Source organism: Spermophilus citellus (genome assembly GCF_964194105.1).
Source record: "Spermophilus citellus genome assembly, chromosome: 13".
In the NCBI taxonomy this organism is placed as follows: Eukaryota; Metazoa; Chordata; class Mammalia; order Rodentia; family Sciuridae; genus Spermophilus; species Spermophilus citellus.
The window spans coordinates 53,015,442-53,037,404 of NC_138193.1; the positions used below are offsets into that span (position 1 = coordinate 53,015,442).

Genomic DNA, 21,963 nt, shown 5'->3' on the forward strand with positions numbered 1-21,963 from the left:
CTTGTGCTATAGGAGTCTGGGTAAAGGAGGTCAGGGCCTATTCCTACATGATAAAGATTTGGTCTTACTTTCTATTAGGCACAGGGACTTTGATTTCATTTCTAGGTCCTTGATCCACTTTGAGTGGAGTTTTGTGCATGGTGTGCATGATGAGAGAGATAGGGACTTAATTTCATTTTATTGCATATGGATTTCCAGTTTTTCTAGCACCATTTGTTGAAGAGGCTATCTTTTCTCCAGTATATGTTTTTGGCGCCTTTGTCTCATATGGGTTTGTCTCTGTGTCCTCTATTGTGTATCTCTGGTCTACAAGTCTGTTTTGGTGCCAATACCTTGCCATGTTTGTTACTATTGCTCTGTAGTATAGTTTAAGGTCTAGTAAAGTGATGCTACCTGCTTCAGTCTTCTTGCTAAGGATTTCTTTGCCTATTTTGGCTCTCTTATTTCTTTTTGATCTATACCCAAAGGACTTAAAAACAGCATACTCCAGGGACTCAGCCAGATCAATGTTTATAGCAGCATAATTCACAATAGCTAAAATGTGGAACCAAACTAGATGCCCTTCAGTAGATGAGTGGATAAAAAACTGTGGCATTTATACACAATACAATGTTATTCAGCAATAAAAAAGAATAAAATCATGGCATTTGCAGGTAAATGGATGGATTAGAGAAGATAATGCTAAGTGAAGTTAGCCAAACCTAAAAAACCAAATGCCAAATGTTTTCTCTGTTATAAGAAGGCTGATTCATAGTGGTGTAGAGATGGGGAGCATGAGAGAAATAGAAGAACTCTAGATAGGGCAGAGGGTTGGGAGGGGAATGGAGGAGGCATGGGATTAGAAATATGAGTGTGATGGATGGACATCATTATCCTAAAGTTCTTGTATGAAGACATGAATTGGTGTGAATATAGTTTGTATTCAACCAGAGATAGGAAAAATTGTTCTCTGTGTGTAATAAGAATTGTAATGCATTCTGCTGCCATATATAAATTTAAAAAACGTTCAAAAAATAAAATTAATTAATTTTAAAAAAGATTTCTTATACAACATGATGAGTACATAGTTCTGGTTTGGTTTTTTTTCATCTTTATTTTGAGGAATTGAATTTTTATTTGATTTGAAATATTTTAATTGATACATAATTGAAGATATTCATGGTATACAGGGTGATATTTCAATATATATGTTTACACACTATGTATAACAATAGGGTAAGTGGCCTATATATACATCTTAAGTATATATCTGTGTTAGAGAACATTCAAAAACTTTATAAGGAGTCATTTTAAAGTATGCAGTTCATTGTTGTCAAACTCAGTTTCCCTACCCTATAAAACATTACTTTTTTTTCCCCCAAGAGCACTCTTACACCTATAAACCATCCTGTCTCCAAACTGCACTCCCCAACTCTTTCCAGCCTCTGCTAATCAATGTTTGTCTCTCTCTTAGGAGATCAACTCTTTGAGCTTCTAGATACACATGAGAACATGTAGAAGTATTTCCGCCTGTGTGAAACCCTTTGGTTACCTTGCTACAGCATACCAATCTCCTGATTGTTTCATCTAGTTCAGTGGTAAGTTTTTTGTTTTTTATTTGTATTCTTTACTTCTTAATGTTGGAATTCCCCAGGGGTCAGACCTTTGCCATTTTCTCTTTTTCAGCTGCATTAAGTGATTTTTATCTAATGCCATGGTTATTCTCTAATGACTCCCAGATTAATTTTCAAGCCCTAAATTACACTGTGAGGTTTAATTTTCTATTCAACCTCTTGAACCCAACATGAACAAAATAGAACTCGAGTCCATGCTTCTCCAAATCTTCCTCCAGTTTGCCACATCTCTATCTCAGAATTCACCTAGTTGTTCAGGAAAAAAAAATGTAGGAGTCATGTGTTACTCTTCTCTTTTCTTCCTCCTAATATACAAGCCATCAAAAAATCCTAATTTAGGGCTGGGGATGTGGCTCAAGCGGTAGCGCACTCGCCTGGCATGCGTGCGGCCCGGGTTCGAACCTCAGCACCACGTACAAACAAAGATGTTGTGTCCGCCGAACACTAAAAAATAAATATTAAAAAAAAAATCCTAATTTCTCTATCTTCAAAACAGACTGAATCCAAAATGTAACCACTTGTCCGTCATCTGTGAGACTAGCCTAAGACTCTTGCCTGGAATATAGTAATAACCTAATGGGTCTCTCTGCTTTTCCCTCAGTCCTCTTCATTCCTGCCTTCCCATTATAGCTTCGTATTTCATACAGGTAAGACAAATTGTCCCACTCTTCTTCTCAACCTCACTGGTGGCCTCATTTACATATCTGTACCAGGCTAAATGGACCTTTTATAAAATAGTCTCTGCCTTTCTTTCCGAGTTCTTATGACTCTTTTTTCTTAATCAGTATGCTGCATCCTCACCAGCCTCTGCTATTCCGTAACATGCCACATAAGTTAACATTCAGGGCCTTTTCACTGCCTTAACCTCTCTGCAGAATGTTCTTTCCTAGTGGCATGGCTTATATGCTTATGAGATTCTCTGCCTATATTGCCTCTATAGACAGACCTTCCCTAACCACCTTATGTATAATAGCAACCACCTCCACATTCTGTCCCCAATCCCTGCTTTTTCTTCTTAGCACCTGATGGTATATATTGCTTCTAATGTTATGGTCAGTCTTCTTCTCTGGGATGTAAACTCTGTAAAAGCAGGTATATTATATGAGATACAACTGTATAACCAGCACATGGAAGAATACCTGGCACATGGTAAGGAGTGCAATACATATTAATTCAGTTTATGAATGGATGAATGGGATTTCTTTTATCCAATAACATAGTTTTTGTTTGAATGAATAGGAAATTAAAGAAAGTTAAGGATGTGCCCATAAAGACAATGATAAATAAATTCATGTTCATTCCTCAAATGATACGAATTCTTTTTTTTAAGACTGGGAGAGTTATTCAGTAGTAGTAAAGAAAAAATTTATTTTTTTAAATACTATTTCAGTTGATGGTGGGCTTTATTTGTTTACTTATTTTTATTCATTTACACTGCTGCAAATCAAACCTAGTTCCTCCCCATATGCTAGGCAAGCTCTCTGTCACGAGGTACAACCCCAGCCCCTCAAAATTTATATTTTCAACAAGACAGTTTACTTCATATGAAATTCATAAAGTGCCTCAGTATTACTTTTGAATGGAAAGTTGCAGTTAGTGTATTTAGGCCTGAACATTTAAAAAGCAGATATATACATATTCATATACACTCGCATACAATAGTTTCATGAAAGCCTATCTGTATAAACAGAAGCATCTTCTTTCCTCAACAAATTCCTACCAGGAGGCCATCAGCTACTCAGTACTCTTAGAGTCGTATGTGGTGTATCCTATGAATTTGGTACTGTTGCTCCTGTTTAAGAAAACGGGGTAATATCTACATTGGTTTCACAGAGGCATCAAAGGATTCTGCATGATTATGTTTGTGGATTGTCTACTACTATGCAGCTCCTAGTTTACAAAAATGTGGAAAATCCCACCACAAAGCAGATGTCTCTCTTCATGTATAATTTGGTGGAAGGCAGAGCATGGTGAGGAGGTCAGTTTTTACTAGTGAGCTGAAAATCTAAATCATGAAATATAGTTAGCCACACCAAGGCCCTCCTGAGCCATGGACAGAAGGCCATTCTGAGTATTCCTTGAAGATGGCAGTCTGTTAGCGAAATGAATAGGGAAGCACAAGTTGAGCCACTGGGCCTCTCTAGAATTCAGGAAGGATTTTAATCTGGCATGTTCAGTTTGTATGTCAACATTCATTTAACTTTTATCATGTGGTTGTGTTCTTTGATAAGGGGACAGCTGTGATCATGGGATAGAAGAATGATGGACCTTACTTCCTATAAAGACTTTGAAGCCAAGGAACCCCTCTGAGAATAAGTGCTCCCAATACCAGTTCCATTTCTTTTCCTGAAGACAGCTCATGTTTATTGTCCTTTCTTCTGTACTTTCCTGCACCAGAAAAGGAAGCAGCAAAGCTTAATAGAGAAGGGCAATAGACTAAATTTAAACTATCGTAGTACTGTACTACTAGAGGTTTTTCTAGGATTTCGAGGTCAATATATGTTCCTTTCTCAAAGGGTTTGTATGTGCACAGGCAGCCAACCATGGTTGTCAAGTAATGATAAAATTGTTCATAGATAGATCTTGCTGCTAAAAAAGGAGTCTGATTTTGCCATTTGAACCAACTCAGTTTTCTTTGCAGCAAACTTTCACGATATCTGTGCATAATTTATCAGAGCTGGTTCAGTATACTGGTATCCATGCTGAGGAGTGCAGAGTCGAAGATCCCAGGAGGAAATAGTACCACTAAAGGGCGGTCATAATTTACATATGTGTTCACATACCTTCTCATAGAAATCCCAAATGAAGAGCAACAAGAAAGTACTGCTACTCTCCAATGACATTGCAGTAGTGGACAGCCATCCTACATAGTGAATCAGTTTAGACATAGAGTTCATGAATCTACCAGGTTGTCTCTAGAGGACTGCTCATCATTGGTTTCATGCGAATGACCACAGAAAGCCACAACAGCCAATTTTGCAATGGCTCTTTCAGACTGTGAAGAACACTGCACTTGAAAGAAATGTTGATGTAAAGAAGAAGCTTCATGTCTGAGAAACTACTAAAAGGAATCCAGCTCAGGAGCTGAAGGAATTGTGACCAACAAAAGAGGCCATCCCAGAGAGGAAGGATCTTAAACAGGAACAAAACCCTTCCTATAGGAAGCAGTGTGCCCTGATCATAGTGTCCAGGAAGTTGGTAAAGTCTTATCTCCGTGTTCATAATTTTTAATTTTATACCAAATACATTCTTCTTGTAATGTATCTTAACCAAAGATAGAGCCCCAGTAAGATCAACTCATCTCTGACACAGTTGCTATAGTGAAGTAGCACAGAGTTGTTCACACTGACCCACATCCCTAGCCCCTGAAGCTGTTCTAATGGGAGGAATCTACTGTGACTGAGACAATCAGAAAGACTCATCTCTTTTTTTCCACGTTCTTCAGCATAGCTACCAGAATGTAGCCCTGGTAAAACTGAGAATTCCATTTTTTTTTTTTTTTTTTTAAGGATGGACATTAGCTGGACCTAACAGCAGTTTTAGAGGTTCTGGAAAAGGTTGCCGATTTCTTAGTAGAAGCAGTCAGATATAGAAGAACTGTATCCAAAGGAGAGAAAAAGAATAAATTGAGTAGATATAATCCATTCAAAGAAAGAAACAAGCAGTGTTTATAACACAAAGATAGAAGAAGTGAGGAACCCGTAGAGAGCCCAGATTTGCTTCCATGAATCCAGCCCAGTGTGGTGAGACTCTGCTGATTCTATATGAGGAAAAGTTCTTTGTTCTCCATGTTGCAGTAATCAGACCCAGCACTTTGCTTGGTTATGACAATGCGGGTAATGGTTAAATTTATTCCTTGTCTGCCAAAGGAGAAAACAGCTTGTCACAATTCTGGGGCACTCATTCAACTCCAGGCAGTGGAAAGTCAAACATCTGCACAAGTAAATGCCCTTCCCACCACAGCATGGTCTCTTTTGTGTTCCCTGAATCCCTCACAACTGTGCCTGCTACTGTGCATTTCTGGGGGGGGGGGGGGGTCTGTGAAGCAGAGATGCTGAGACCAACCACAAGGCCCCTGTGATGCACAGCATGGGTAACTGCCACAGCCCTGTTGCAGTGCAACAGGTGGAGCACCATTCTCTTCCTTTGCTCATGCCTAAAGCAGTTTCCCTCCACTGTTAAGTCCTTCTCATTAAGATTCAGGTTAAATCTGTTGCTTTTCCTTCATGGATTTATTAGCACTTAGTAATGTATTCTTTTAAGTGCCTCCATTCTTTTATCTGTGCTTCCTCAAAATTCCTAGTGCTTGTATGGTACATCGTATCAGAATGCTATTTATCTTTTTTTGTGTGTCTTCCATCTCTCCACAGTGATTGGACACTTTTTGTGGACATATACTCTGTTCCTTACATATATTTTATATTCCTAGGGCTTACCAAAGTAGGTTCTCAGAACTTGATGGTATAGGTAGTGGCTAGATCCTTCTACTAAATTTAGAGTTTGGTATTTTCTAACTCTAATATTAATCAGTTCAAGTCAAGGGACTCTGAAAGTAACTAAATACAGATTCAACAGATCCAGAGTAACTACACTATATAGTCCTTGGTTCTTTCTGTGAAGGATTTGGTACAAAGAAAAACTGATCCTGATTATTTTCTCTGAGAGTCCTGGGAGGTCAAGGAAAAAGAAACAGTCTCAGTCCAGGAAAGAGTGAGTGTGTTTGTTTATTGTTTTTTATTTATTTATTTACCAGTTTTCCACAGAGAATTCCACGTGTTTCTACTCCCCAAGCAGTGTTGGCACTGGCTGACTGGAGAAACTGTGGACACAGCTTCCTGGGCACCTGCACATGGCACAATCCATGGATTGTAGGAACTGGACTGGAGAGGGGAGAGTCTGAGACCATGAGGCTGAATCATTCCAAGCAGACCTCACAGCTGCTAACACTGGGAGAGCAATGCTAAGTCACTGGAATGCCTGCAACTTCAGACATTGAGTTGGGCATTGGGCATCTCACTCTAATGGCATCAAAAACGTGTTGTAAAGTGTCTTCTGCAGCCTGTAGCCAGAGCTCATTAGGAGATGTGATTGTTAATTTTAGGTATCAGCTTTACTGCATTTAGGAATAGGAACATGGTTAGGAATTACTTCTGGGTGAGAATTTCAGGGGTGTTCTGAAGGAAATTGACATGTGGTTGTACAGAATGAGTGGGGAATATCTACCGTCAATATGGGTGGACACAATGCAGTCAGCTTCGGGTCCACATAGAAATACAAGAAAGACAGAGGTAAGTCACTCATCTTTTTCTGCCCCTGGGAAATAAAATCTGTTCATTTTAGAGGATGGATTCCAAGACTGGCACCAAGTGACTCCTGGATTCTCAGGTCTTTGGACTTGGACTGAGAATTATGCCATTAGCTTCCTTGGTTCTGAGGGTTTTGGATGTCGACTGAGCCACACGAGCAGCATTCCAGGGTCTCCATCTTGGAAAAAGGCTTCTGTGAGATTTCTCATCTTCTGTAATTATATGAGCCATGTGGTCTCTACCTAGATTTCACAGTATGTTGCAGAAAACCTAAGAGCATAGATGGAGGCATGACACAGGATCAGAGCCACCAAAGAGACTTCCCTTTGGGGCAATGACTTGGCATTGTAGGAGTAGGGCACCCCTCAAGACCCTAGAACCAAAGAGCCATCAGCCAACAATTCCAGTCTGGACAAGATGAGGGAAACTCCTAACTTCTGAGAGCTGCTGGGTAAAGTGAGCCCCTCAAAAATATAGCAATGGGCTGTCTGAGGCCTTGGGGGATCCAACCCTTGTCTTAGTGTGCACCTGTGCAGGACATGGAACCAAAAGAGATTGTTCTCCAACTTTACGACTTAATGTTTTCCCTTTTTTGTCTGGCCTTGAACTTGGGAATCCTCCCACCTCAGCCTTTCCAGTAGTGGGATCACAGGCATGCGCTACCATGCCTGCTCCGGTCACTCCATTCTTCATTTGTTCCTCCCTTTTGGAATGGGGGACAGACCGTCGTATACCTGTTCCACCATTGTATTTTGGAAGCATGTAACTTATTCATTTCACAGGCTCACAGCTGGTGAAGGATGAATTGTGTCTTGAGTCTTACCCACATCTGATTTATCGGAACCTTTGGACTTTTGAGTTCAATACTCTTGATGCTTTAAGAAAAGGGTAGGCTTTAGTTGGTCAAGGTAAGACAAGTGTAAACTACTACTTTCCAGAGCATTTCTAAGAAATTTAGGGATTCTCTGTCAGAATCTAAGAAGAAGGATGAAAAACTAACCTTCCCATTCAACTGAACATTTTATTTTTCTTTTCTCTTTGAACTCATAAGAATATCATGATATGAATTTCTAAGAGTCCTCAATAAGGTAGTCTTGATAATGGAAAATGACTTCAGTAGTTATTTACTTCTAAATTGAGTCTTTAGAAGAAAGTTTAGGTGCCAAACCCTGCCCCTCTCAAAAAAAACCAGTCTGGTCCCTCTAAAAAGGCATGAACAAGTGGGTCATAAAGTACTTCAGGATACCAAGAATGGATTCAGTTTGTGAGTCCAATGGAGAAACCCCATGAGAAAGCCAGCAAGCTAAGGTTAGGGAGCAAGTTTCACAGCCATATTTTCATATTAAGAAAAAAAGTTAGAAAGTATATTAAATTTCTGCGCATTCAACAGCAACGTCTGAACTGTTGGACAATGACAATGTTTGATTAGGAGGTGCACAGTCATTCGGCAGTCTGATGATGCCATCTAGCCATGATGAATTAAAGTTTGGCCGAATCTTTTCCTTTCAATTCAATAAATCCACTTATTCAATGTATACAAGTAGATACTGTGCTCAGCCTACACAGGGAACACAAATGTGAAGGAGACTCAAGACTCAGGTCCTACCTTGTGGGAAGTGAAAATAGTTATTGACAGATAACTCCATGATTGGGTAAATGATCTAAGTTGTGTTCCAGATGAAAAGAGCTCTGAGAGTTTTACAGAGAACAGAATCGATCTACTTGAAGAGAGGAACTGGAAATCCTTCTAGAAAAGCAGGGAAGGCAGAAAGAGTAGTTAGAAGGCAAATGATAACATACCTCTTTGGGCAAGATAATGCCCTGAGAACATGAGAGTTCAATTTGCCTGAAATTAGAATGTGTACAAGGGAACAACTAATGGGAGCAAAGCTTGTCCAGGAAATGGGGTGGATGTCAAAAGGTCAGGCCTGAGAGCCCAGCCCTCCTTCCCTTCTTCCATTGTACTTGTAAATGGATTTTCAGCAAATTGACTTCTTTAAATGACTACTTGAAAGTCAGTTCCTGTCTTCCACAAATTTCTCTAATAATCAAGATATACTCACCATATTTCCCCATTATTTTCTTGATTGCAGTCATCAATGACAGGAGGAAAGATGGCCAATAGTTTTTATGGTTGAACTGAATTATCACCCACTATACATAATGTTTTTCTTGACTAAATTGCTTAAGAATCAAGAATGCATTCAGGGCAAGCACAATTCAGCAGCCTTTTTTTTTTCCTCAGTTGTAGTTTCAACAAAGGCCTCTTTTACAAGATAGCCAGTGTAACAGAACAGAGTATGGCAGTCCTTATCCAAGGGGGTTCTGTTATCAAAGCCTGGTAAGTGGGATCACAGAGGCACTCCTGGGATGAATCCCCAGAATGACCCTGGCAGCAAAAAAATGGAAGAGGATAACAGCAAATGGACTCATTACTTTTAGAGTTGCTTAGTGCTCAAGGGTTCATGGACCTGTCCACCACTGGTGGCTTAGTTTGCTTCGCATTTGTGGTGTATTCTGCAGGGTGTGTGGATGATCCAGGTGAGGTGGGGAAGTATCAACGGGGTGAAATGTTTTCATTCACCTCCAGGGTACTCCCCAAATGGGACAGAGCCCTCCCCTGGCCTTCATGTGGAAGGAGCCTCCATGGTCAGATGTCAGGACCAAGAATTTCTGAGACACAAAAGAGAAAACAGATGGCATTAGAAAGAAGACCAACATCATCCCAGCCCATTCTAGTACAAAGTGTGTTTACCTCACCAAATTCTACTTGAAAATATTTAAAGAAAAAAATATGTTGTGGTTCTTATCAAATAAATTCTGTTTCCTACAAGAAGGTGGACCGCATCAAGGAAGCTCAAATCATGATGAGAGTATTGGCATATTCAAAAACCTACACTCCTTGTAGCACAATTAGATTAGTACAATGAATATAACGAGAACAGGCCAAGAGGGGTTCAGTTCTACCCTCAAGTAGTCATTCGCTATCATTAAGTTGCTCTGCCTAGAGCATCATAAAAGTAGGTACAGTACCTTGTATTTCTTCCATCGTTTTTCCTCTCGGCTACCTATTTGCATTTATCCCAGTACCTGTAAGAGCACATTCTGTTAACTTACAGGAGGATTGTTAAGTGACTTTATGTGTGGTTATTTTAATTTAATCTGAGTAACTGACATTTTCTGTGCTATACTTTTTCATATTTGTGTCCAAACTTGGTTAGGGAAACTTGTCTGGGAATGAATGTTCATAATTATTACTGCTCACTAAACCACTATTTCTTTCAGTCTAAAACATTGTGCCTCATTTTCATGGCAAGGTTATTTAATTTTTTATTCAGTAAGGATTGAACCCAGGTATGTTTTCCTACCGAGCTACATTTCAAGCCCATTTTATGTTTTATTTTTGAGATAGAATCTCTCTAAGTTTCTCAGGGCCTTGCTCAGTTGTTGAGGTCGGCCTTAAACTTGTGATTCTTCTGAGTCTCCTGGGACTTTGAGATGACAGGCACCAGGCCCAGCTGAATTTTACTTTATTTTTTTAAACCAGTTTGAGAAACATTATCTTTAGTTCTAGTTATAAGTGAAACCCATTCATATTTCTTATGCCACTGATTGATATGACCACATATCCCAGTCATCAAATGCTTTTGCCAGGTGTGGGTTGGGGGGTGGGTGGCTGGGATTTCAGGAAGGTACCACCATATCAGCTTGGAATTTAGATCTTAAAATAACAATTTATTTATATTCAAAAACTAAGCACTCATTTAATAACAGGGGCACAAAGTAGTTTTGAATGTGGGGAAGAGGCATGGTTCCCAGTCTGGAAGTTTTCTTTCCATGTGTCCTAAACTCCAGTAATTTTACAATCTTTCCAGTTAGACTGTTAGACTCCAGATTTTCTTGAGAGTTTCATTAGTTTCCATAATCTTCAAAAGAAAAGTGGGTATTTGACATGCATTAAAATGTAGTATTCCCTAGCCAGCACTCTCTAGGTTGTACCAGCTATATAATTCATCTTATAATTCAGAGCCCAAAGTCAACTGTCTCTTTCTTATCTTTTCCATAATTCCATCTTATCTCCTCCTCCACATATTTTTTTTCTTTAGTCGGGATTACAGTGCCCCTGGGAATCCGCACCTTTTTCTTCATTTATCTAGCCACTGTTTCTGTGTTTTCTACTCCATCCCTTTCCTAGAGTTTGTCATCTCTATGCCAGTTCTCTGACGTGGTTTCCTCAATATTCAAGTCACATTTCCTTCATAGAACTTTCCCTCTAAACCCCCCTCATGGTCATGAAAAGCTGGGGAACTGCTAGAGATGCAGAGGCACTGCATCTCCCACAAAGCCTCTTGCGAATCTAAAATGTCCCCAAGTTGCCTCATTGATAAAATGTATTGTGGAGGCAGTGAAAGGAAGCGACAGGAATGAGCAGAGGGGGCGTTTACAGTAGAGAGGGATGCATCTACAAGTGCTTGGAGTGCCCTTCTTGAAGGCACTCAAGCCCAAACTGTCATTCCTGGGAAAAATCACCTAAGGTTGTAGGTCTTTCATATGAAGTAGCCAGGATAGAGCTGGACCTTGCTGGTCAGGTGACAACCCAAGGAGACCAGAGCCTTAAATGGCCTCATGCACAGTGGGTGGTGTAGAGGACACACAGCAGCTGCTCCTTTCAGAGTCCCATGTTCAAAATTCCTGCACACTACATCTAAGACCCTTTATCTCCTTTCTTCCAGGATGATGCCTGGTGGCACGCCCACTAACACCAATCTGTCATTTTACCAATCTGTCAATTATGCTCCCAAGGATTTATGACCAGGGGTGAGAAGCTGGTGAGTGGGGCTAGAATCAACTCCTGCAAAATCTGACCAGTGGAGGAAGCTCTACAATGCCTAGCTTTTAAAGGAAAATAGATCTGGAAGAAAGTGAACCCCAGTAGTTAAAAGAAACCAGTGATCCTGCTGACTCTGTTTTTTAAAATCATTTTGCTTTTGGGTAGGTGTTTCCCAAGAGATCTCCCCTCTGTTACACTCACATAAACCTCATATTCAAAGAGGATTTGCTGATTCAAGTAAAACAGCCGACTTCCTATACGAATCAGGGATTGAAACCCAGGACATTGCATTTGTTTTCAGCTTGTGTAATTTTCTACCCCAAATTTGTAGCCTGAGGTATTATTGATGGAGTGACTTATTACTTAGAAGAGAATGTAAGACTATAATAATACTTATAAGATGTGTTGAAAGTGTTATGTTGAATTAAGACAGAAGAGGCCGGACACCTAAGCAATTTTCAGGAAGCAGATTTATTAATTGCAGGGTTCAGAAGTGGCTCATGCCTAAGAATTCTTCCTCTGAACACAGATGATAGAAATTCCCTTAATTTTCTACCCATTGGAGTCCAGTGGGGTCGGTAGGAGGTTCATATACCAATGGAGTTTCATTCTATCTTCTAGACAGTCACAGGTTTCACAGTTTTTACCAAGAAAACATAAAAATCTTTTTTTTTTAAATAAGAAGCTTTCAGACTACTCTGTCACACCTTTTGTGTGCAAACCTGGCATTTTAAAAAAAAGAGGAAAGTACCAACCTCAGTATCCTCTGCAGACATCCTGCTGATCTGACAAAGAGAAGCTTAATTATGGCAGGAGTCTTCTGGGTGGGGATCACTGACGTGCTTCAATAGTGCAAAAGCAATGGGTTCACAAAGACACCTGCATGATGAAGTTCCAGCCCCTGAAACCAGGAAAAGGTGTTTATATACCCAAGTGCAAATAGAGTGCCATGTTCTACTTGTAGGTATGCATGTGATTGAATTTGTACTCACCTTTTTTTCCAGTAAGGTGCAGCAGGCCTGCTACCCATTATGTCATAGGAGATTTTGTATGTCACCACCTTGAAAGTTTATTCTTTGGTTTTAAAGCTTATCTCTGAGGACACTTTCTGAAAAATTTATTTGGTAGCTCCCTGGAAGGTTGTTCTATGGTAACCTATTTGTGAAAGTATAACTTAAAGATCCAGCTCAGGTGTACCAGCTCCAGTGCCTTTTTCCTGCCAAACATAATTGTGTATATATCTCTTGGGGTTTCCTAAAGTGACTGTGTGGTCATTGGCTTTAAGATGACTGAAAGCACATTGTAGGTCACCCTCCCATCCCCAATAAACACTAACATGTATGCCAATGCAAGGCTTCACTATTTAACTCATGGATCCCTTGCAGAAGTATCTGGGAAGACAGTTTTACACAGCACATAGTAGATCACACCTAAGGTAAACAGTACCCCATCTACTTCTCTGTTGACTCTTTCCCTTCAGGATATGAGTGTGGTAGATTATGCCTAAAGAAATGGAGGCATTGCAGATACTGGTCAAACAGAGGGCATAGAGTATTGGTCAGGTCCTGGCAGGAGCCAATACAGGACAAAATCCAGTCAATTCAACATTTTGATAAATACTGATTGAACAGCTGGTTCTAGGTGTTAGGGATATAACAGTGAATGAGTCCAGCAGGTGGATGCTGTTATTGGGTAAGTGCTATTCTTGTGGATGTAGAGCTCCTAAGGTAGGAATCAGGCTCATCTGCTCCCATTGAGCATAATCCCCCAAGTAACTCATTTTTCCTAATGTTTTTAAAACATTTTTTTAGTTGTAGATGGACACAATGTCTTCATTTTATTTGTATGTGGTGCTGAGGACAGAACCAAGTGCCTCACATATGCTAAGCAAGCCTTCTACCACTGAGGTACAACTCGGCCCCTCCTCAGGCTTTTTAAAGGTCTCTTGGCAAAGCTCAGGTTGGTTTCTCTTCTGCTTCATCTTGGGCACGGTTGGCTTCTCTTCTGCTTTGACTTATTTGACTGGCTGCTTATTCTCCTGAGCTTTCCTGGAGTTGTTTTCTCTGGTCTTTTTGGTCTTCTCCTGCCCATGGTCCTTAGCCTTGCCATTCCTGCTGGATGCAGCTTTCTTAGGTTTGCTGTTAGAGTGCTTGGCTGTGTGCACATGGGCCCTACTACTGTCTGCATTCCTGTGAACAACTTCTTCTAATGCACACTCTAGGTTTCTGGTTACCTTTTGGCCTGAGGAGTTCCATCAGGACACTCTTAGGCTTTATGTTTGTTGTTCCTCACTGGAGGACTAGGACCCTTTATGACACTTGAATTTTCTTGCCCCTGATTCACCATGATGGCTCTGGTGTCATTGGATTTTGTTTTTGTGGGACTTTCAGTTTGGTCAAAGTCTTTCAAGGAACTGAAAAGCTCAGGATGGTGAATATCCTCTACCAGGGCAGTGAGATCTGCGAAACCACTGCTAGATTCAATCCCATTTTCAAGTGTGCCTTGGTCCTCAAGACTCAGGCTGTTGTTTCCCAGATGGATATTTTCAGAATGTGGCTTCTCCCCTTGGTCCAGAAGACAAATGGAGGCCAGCAGCTGGTGGATTTAAGTAATGTCTAAAGGGAATAGTGGAGGATCCTGGTTTTTCGTGGTAAACTTGTAGGCATCCAGAGGCTTTGAAAGCATGGTTTTAATCTCATTTAGTTTCTTACAATTTGTTCCTGGCTTTGAGTTGGAGGCAATGTCCAGAAAGTAGTAGAACTCTGGACTGGAGTTATTATTGAAATGTCCCCATGTTTAGTTTGTGAGTTCCTCTCAAGTATTTGGCTTTTTATGTTACTGTAGGATTTGGGGTATTCTGGAGGTTGTAGCAGACAAAATGTCTGGGAGGTTGCAATCCCAAGGAAGCCTCCATCCCTAGGAAAGTTTCCATCACTGCAAAGGAAGGAATGAAGAAAGATTGTAAGTTGGATGCTCCCTCTATGCAGAAACACTCTAATTAGGGAACCTTCCAACTGTGGTGAAGGCATTTCTAGTAGCAGTTTTTAAGGACCATGGACAGGCTTCTGTTAGGAGGTGCCTGTTAGTTACAGATGATCACTTGATGTCTTACTTTTGGGCTGGCACATCATAATGGCACCATGGCTCAAAGGTAGAGCATTTGCCTACTCTGTGGGAAATACAGAAAAACTGTTTCATGAAGTCTCTCCTGCTCATATAGGGGCCTCTCAAATCTCGCCCCTCTCCGCAGAGTGTGAGAACACTTAACACCATGAACTAGGAGAGGGTGGAACTGTTGCTCATGAACTATATGTGAAAGGACAGAGTTTTGGACAGAATCTCTGAATACAAAGTTTAAGTCCTGCAGTAAATTGAGGAACAGTTAAACTCTTAGTACCATGGTACATTTTGAAGTATTTTCCTAGGAGACCAAAGAAAAACAAGGGAAATAAATTATAATGTGGTGATGTAGGTGGACCAATCTGCCAATGCAGTGAAAAGTAGCTTCCATCAATGTACTCCTGGAGGTCTCCTAAATGTATGGTGGGTGGCTATTATGGTGTCCTGCATTCTCCTAGAGACTGAGATTGGGAGTGCTGAAGAAGGAGATAGTGGTTAAAATCTCAGGACATAATTCTAAGGATCTCTGGACCCTCAGCGACCAGCTGGAAACTGGACCCTCATTTCGAATGCTGTACTTATTTCTTCCCCGTCCTGGTGTTTGTACTCCCTTGAAAATTTGTTTCTATGATAGGTTGAACAGACAGAGAGTAGTAGATCCCATGGTAGACATTTGTGGGCTGAACCTTCTTCAGCACTGTCACCATTTCTGGTTGAGGGGCAGTGGCCCAATTTCCTGCATATGGCACAGAGCCATAGGATTGCAGGCAGGGGCCATGTTCTCCAGAGAGCAGAGTCCCCAGAGAGTTTTGATCATAGTAGTAGACCTGGCTTCCTTCTTGGTAGGGAGGTGCAAGGCTATGTCCCTGACTTGGAATCTGCGATGGTGTCACCTGGACAAACCTGGCAGACAGTGATGTATACACAGAGACCATGACATTGGTATTGGAAGTTTTGTCATATTGGACTATGATAGAAGTGGAAGAACCTGGTGTGTCCTGTTCAGTGAGAGTCAGATTAAAATCCTCAAGTGAAGATGAGCTCTTTTCAGCACTTCTTGGGATATACCACTCAGAAATATTGGATAGGAGGCAGATGCCATGGGCATCTGGTTCTGGCCAGTAACCCCAGACTCCATGTCTGTGTTAGAATGTTTATAAAGGTAGGCACTGCCCACGAGTGGCTGGAAGGAGGTGCCACAGGTTGAGGGCAGTAACCATACTGAAGTGGCAGCTGGAGCAGAGGCTCTGGAGAAGTTGCAGACACTTCCTGTAATGGAAGCTGCATTGGTCGCCACAGGAATAGAGAATTGCAGAGAATGTGCAGTTCCATGTAAAGAAAAATTTTGGAAATTTTCTGTAGGAAGCAAGAGGGAGGTGAAAATATTGACAGGAAGATTCTTACGATATTTGAGGATGAATATCATCCTGAGGTTGTGGCAGTCAGAATGCTTCCAATATTAGAAATCATTGAGATACCCCAAATGAAACCATTTAGGTTGGCTGCAAGTGTTGGAGAAGTTTGGTACTCTTCTGATCAACTTTCTTTTCCGTCCAATTGGGCACCATGGACCCAAGTGGTTTGCTTCACTCATTTGTTCACTAACAGCATCCTTCTCTCCCCCCTATCTTTCCTTTGAGTGGGCAATAGTATTGACTTATGAATATACCCTAGAACTGAAGCATTTTAGAACTTTGAGAACACTTAACACTAACAGTTTGTAAGTGACAAAATAGGGTCAGAGAAATAAGATTGACTTGTTCAATATCAGTAAGAGGTCATAGAAAATTTCTCCCTTGCTGGGACTCTGTGCTCTAGACAAAGAGCACAAGTCAGGAGAAAAGAATTTTGTTTTCCCCTGTTCAGATAAAACAGTTCTGGTATCACCACTACTATTTTTAGTGTCTCAGTTTGCTTGTGCAAATCACATACCATTTTCTAGGGTTCAGTTTTACTATCCAGATGGTACATTTAATGGGTCTTTCTTTACCCTCTTTGAGCCTGGCTTCTAATTCTACATCAAAATGAATACCTGAGAGTAACTTTCTCAAGAAATGCCTCCTGGAAGAAAAAATTATTTAAACTTTCTGAGTTTTAGGTGTCCAATCTGGAAAGTGGTTACAATAATGGTAGGAGTGATAATTCATCTGTGAACCAAAGTGATATATTAGTGAAGGTTCGCATGGGGGAATACATAGTAAGTTATGGAAAGATAGAAAGGCAAAAAGTGAAAAACAGCACAGAACTACAAAGAATACAGAGGTACTAGTGAAATTTTAGATATGTAGCAAACATCAAAGCATAGCAAATTTTCTAATAAACAATGATCTATTATCATGCATACAGTATTAGGAAAGTGAATGTTTCTAGTTTATTTTCCTGAATGCTGTTAACCAAAACATTGCCCACCATTGAAGGTGGTTTTCAATAAATTTCTATGAAGTACATATAGACAGAGAAACTCCTATCAGCCAACATAAGCAGCAAAATTAAGAGAAGTGAACACATAGGGAGCCAGAATGTATTTCAATAAAAAGCATATTTCAATAAAAAGGATTATGAAACCAGCTGCAGTATCACACACCTGTAACCTCAGCTACTCAGGAGCCTGAGGTAGGAGGATTGCAAGTTTGAGGACGGTCTTGGCTATTTAGTGAGACACTATCAAAATTTTAAAGGGCTGGGGCTGCAGCTCCATGGTAGAGAACTTGTCTTACACATGTGAGGCACTGGGTTTGATCCACAGCACCACACAAAAATGAATAAAGATATTGTGTCCATAAAAATGGAAGGGGTGCAGGGGATGTAGCTCAGTGTTAAAATGACCCTAGGTTCATTCCCTAGAACTGTAGAAAAGCAAAATCCAAACCAACTTCTTTCCCACCACATGCAAAAGCAAAAACTGAAGCAAAACTCCATTATGAATGGTGGGGTGGGCCTGTAGTCCCAGCATTCAAGGGCTGAAGCTATGGGATTGTTGGAGCCCAGGAATTCAAAACCACCATGGGTAATTTAGCAAAATCCTGTCTCAGAAGCTCAACAAAATGTGATGGGGATATAGATTGTGGTAGCATTCCTGGTTAGTTTCAATCCCTGCATTCATTACCCAGGACTGGAAAGAAGAAGAAACAAAGGAAGAAAGAAACGGAAGGAAAGAACGAAGGAAAAAAGTGAATTTTTTTTTACAAAATAGAGAACAAAACAAGAAGTGTAAAGTAATTTTATCAATTGTTCTTGTTCATCTTCCTCTATTACCCCTAAAAAGTAAAAGATATGAATGCCAGTAGGTAGATATTTCAATTAATATAATGTTTTCTGATAAACATTTCAGTTATAAATAGGCAAAGAAAATTCTTCAAAATGATCATGTAATTTATATTTGTCCTGAAATTCTACTTTATAATTATTTTTAACAAGAAAATGTTATCCCTAAAGTCTGAAAAAACCACCACCAATAGAATATAATAATAAATTTAAATTGATTTTTTTTTGATGGTTACTGGTGCTGGGAAGTGGAACCAGGACTTTAGGATGTTAAGCATGACCCTCACCACGGACCTACTCCCCCAGCCTAAAATAATTCTTTGATATACAGAAAAACCAAAAAGACTTCATAATATTAGATAAATATGGAAATTAGAGATGTGGAATTGACTTTTGATTCTTCCATAGGTCTCTCTTTTGGTTCTTAGGCTTAAAAACCATGAATGACTCTTTGTATGTATTCTATTTTAGAAAGAAAACTCTTGGAAAGATGAAAAATAGGTTCTGCTCCAAAACTACCTGTCACACAAAGGAATTTGTCCTTCTGATACAGGTTAGGGCACATTAGTTTTTCAAAATCCATGTAGTTCAAAAATCAAAGTAAAATAGGACATGGAGAATGCTGTTGCCCCAGCCCTGTCTACAATCACTTTCTTTATATATTTATAGAAAGAATCATTTCTAAAACATACTTTTAAAATTTTTTTCATTTCAAACTGTCAATATCATGTGTGTTCAAAGAGGTCATAGAAAAACTAACAGCCAAGTGTGACTTTTCTGATAAAGTGCTTACCCCAGTAATGCCCTAATTCAAGTCTTAGTTTCCTTGCAAGTTGGTTATTCTAAACATTCTCTAAACCAGCCTCATGTTTTGCAGATCACTCTGTGCTGTCTGTTGATTTAAAATCTTTGGTTCTCTTCCACATTCCATCCCAACCAACCTTGTTTTTCTTGAGAACATGTCCATGCTGAGGTGGCTGAGGCTGTTTCCCAGTATGGATTTCACAGGTCACTGTTCACTGGCCACCAGCCACTATGATGACTGGTTACTGGTCACTGGTCACTTGCATGCTCCAAATTTGTTTACAACTGCATGGCAAGCCTAAGATTCTAGCAGGTGGCATTAGGTTTGGTTGGAGAATGATGTCACAAAACTCGATGTTTAGTGGTATAAGGTAGCCAATATGGCGGTCAAATTCCCAACAAGAAGGTGGGATTGGGTAGAGAAAATGACAAGAGAGTTGATTGGGTGGATAAAGTGACAGGAGAGTTATAATAGAAACTAAATGGCTCAGTTCTGGAAAGGTGAAACTCTACAACAGGGACATAATGGGCTCACCCCAGGCTCATCCCTCCCCCAGGCTCTTGTGTTTGGGATATTATCTCAGTGTTCCTTCTAAATGTTCATTAAAATATTATGAATATGTTATAAATTATATTTCACAGTATAAGAGGTAATAGTGTATACATTTCTGTATTAACAGATACTGTTAATATCCCTGGAGATGGAAGAAAGAGACAACTAGTTTGAGCAAGTATAGTTATTGTGGAACCATAGAAGTTGATTTGATTTGTGAAGTTACTGCAGTTTTCAAGGATTAAGAAAGGGGTTAGTCAAAAAGTTGTGTTTTTTTTGTTGTTTTATTTTTTTAGTTTTAGAAGACAGAATACTTTTCTTTCACTGGTTTATTTTTATGTAATCTGTTGAGCCTATTGCCTCACAGATGCTAGGCTGATGTTCTACCATCGAGCCACAATCTCAGCCCTAGGGTGAAGTTCCTTGAGTGCGTTCTCTGGGGAATGATGTGGTCCAAGATTTCTCCTTGACTCCTACTTTCTTTGGGCTTAGCTAGGCCAGGTGGGACTGGTAACTCTCTTCTGCTCTCCTTCCCGCACCCCTCTTCATTGTAGACATTGTTTCATGGACAATCCTTGATTCTGCCTTCATATACTCATCAATATTACTTTCTTTTGAATTCAGGAGCAGGGGTCTTCTTTTCTGTGAGCTGATTCTTACAAAAATGAACTCTGAATAATAGAAGCATAATCTAGAATAGTGGAAGATCCAGCTGACTGTAAAATTTTCCTCTTCTGGAGTTTGTTGTACTGCTTTAACTTATAATTTGCTGCAGACAGCTCCCTTTGATCATGTAGACATCCTGCCATCAGCCTCTTTCATATGTGAGAGGCACTGAGGATCCTTTCTCTCTTCTTATTTACGTAGATCCAGTGTGGCTGTTATTGTGACTTCCTCCCCCATGCAAACAGCCACTATAGAATCTTGGGCTTCTCACATTCTTTGTGTTGCATGCTTGGAAGACCAGGAGAATAGTTAGAACATTAGGAAAACATAAAGAGAGGGTAAATAAAGAATGGTTAATATGGATTTTTAAAAAAATTTTATTTTTTTCAGAAACAATTCAACACATTTAGGTCTCATTCTGTGTTTATAAAAGGGGCAATTAAATTTTGAGGGGAGGTGCATTTTCTGGGAATTTAAACCAGGGAAACTTTCCCATTGCATTACATCCCCATCCCTTTTTGTTTTTCTTTTGAGAAAGGGTCTCCGTATATTGCTCAGGGGCTTTCTAAGTTGCTGAGGTTGGTCTTGAACTTGAGATCCTCCATCCTCAGCATTTGAGTTTCTGGGATTACAGCCATGTTCCACTGAACCTAGCTTGTGCACCCTCCCTATATATATATATATATATATATATATATATATATATATATACACACACATATATATGAATATGAATTTATATACATAATTGTATATATATATATATTTGCTTATTTTATATTAGCTAGGTAGAAAGTCCAGAATCTGTCATGAATTCTTTTTTTTTAAAGAGATAGAGATAGAGAGAGAGAGAATTTTTAATATTTATTTTTTAGTTTTCAGCAGACACAACATCTTTGTTTTTGTATGTGGTGCTGAGGATCGAACCCGGGCCGCACGCATGCCAGGCGAGTGTGTTACCACTTGAGCCACATCCCCAGCCCCATCTGTCATGAATTCTATAAGATAAAGATCTTAATTCTTATTTTGTTTTATGTCATATAACCTGATTTTGTCACCCATTAATATGTTCATAGTGTATAGATGGCTCTTTTCGGCTCTGGGTTTTCAGCTCACTGTTTTGGGTCATAGTTTAAAGAAATCCAACATTGTTAGACATATTGCATGTTTTTCCATTGATGATTGTTTATGGTAAAGTTTTGTGAATTAACTTAACCTGATGGATTTTTGGAGAAAAGTAAAGAAAGGCATTTGGAAAAATTCTTGTGGTGAGTTATGCTGTGCACCCAAGGAAGAGGTATGTCTCTGTTCAGCCCAACTTCACCTAAAAAACTCCTTTGCTTTTGAACTTGTGGAGAGTGTTTTTTTTCACTGACTTCTCTTATGAGTGTTATAAAGTAAGTCAGGACTGAGTTGGCAAATACACACACACACACACACACACACACACACACTCAGCTGGTCAGCTGGTTTGGGGGAGTAAAACTATGGATTTAATCATTTTCCTTTATGGTAAGCTTTTTTTTGGTGGCGAAAGGTACTAGGGATGAACTCCACCACTGAGCCACATTCCCAACCTTACTTTTATATATTATTTAGGAGCAGGGTCTCATGAGTGGCTTAGTACCTTGCTGTTTCTGATGTTTACTTTGAACTCGGGATCCTCCTGCCTCAGCCTCCCAAGCTGCTGGAATTACACAGTAGTACCACCATGCCCTGTTAAACCACAATGGAAAGAAAAGACTGCAATGGAAAGAAAAGAGTACAATGGAAAGAAAAGACCACGACTCCAATTATGAATCAATT

General features: G+C 39.8%; 1 long non-coding RNA gene and 1 pseudogene across 2 annotated transcripts; one reads left to right on the plus strand and one right to left on the minus strand.

Moving 5' to 3' along the window:
* The first annotated feature begins 1,456 nt into the window (after positions 1-1,456).
* LOC308632947 lies at positions 1,457-7,065 on the plus strand. Its single transcript, XR_014018661.1, has 4 exons — positions 1,457-1,577; positions 2,215-2,260; positions 4,608-4,811; positions 6,367-7,065. It is a non-coding gene; the product is annotated as an uncharacterized lncRNA (long non-coding RNA).
* A 5,262-nt stretch (positions 7,066-12,327) lies between these two features.
* On the minus strand, positions 12,328-15,805 carry LOC308632770 (annotated as a pseudogene). Its single transcript has 2 exons — positions 15,478-15,805; positions 12,328-13,991 (listed from the first exon to the last, which is right to left on the minus strand). The product of its transcript is annotated as an uncharacterized misc_RNA (transcript).
* Between the last annotated feature and the right edge of the window lie 6,158 nt (positions 15,806-21,963).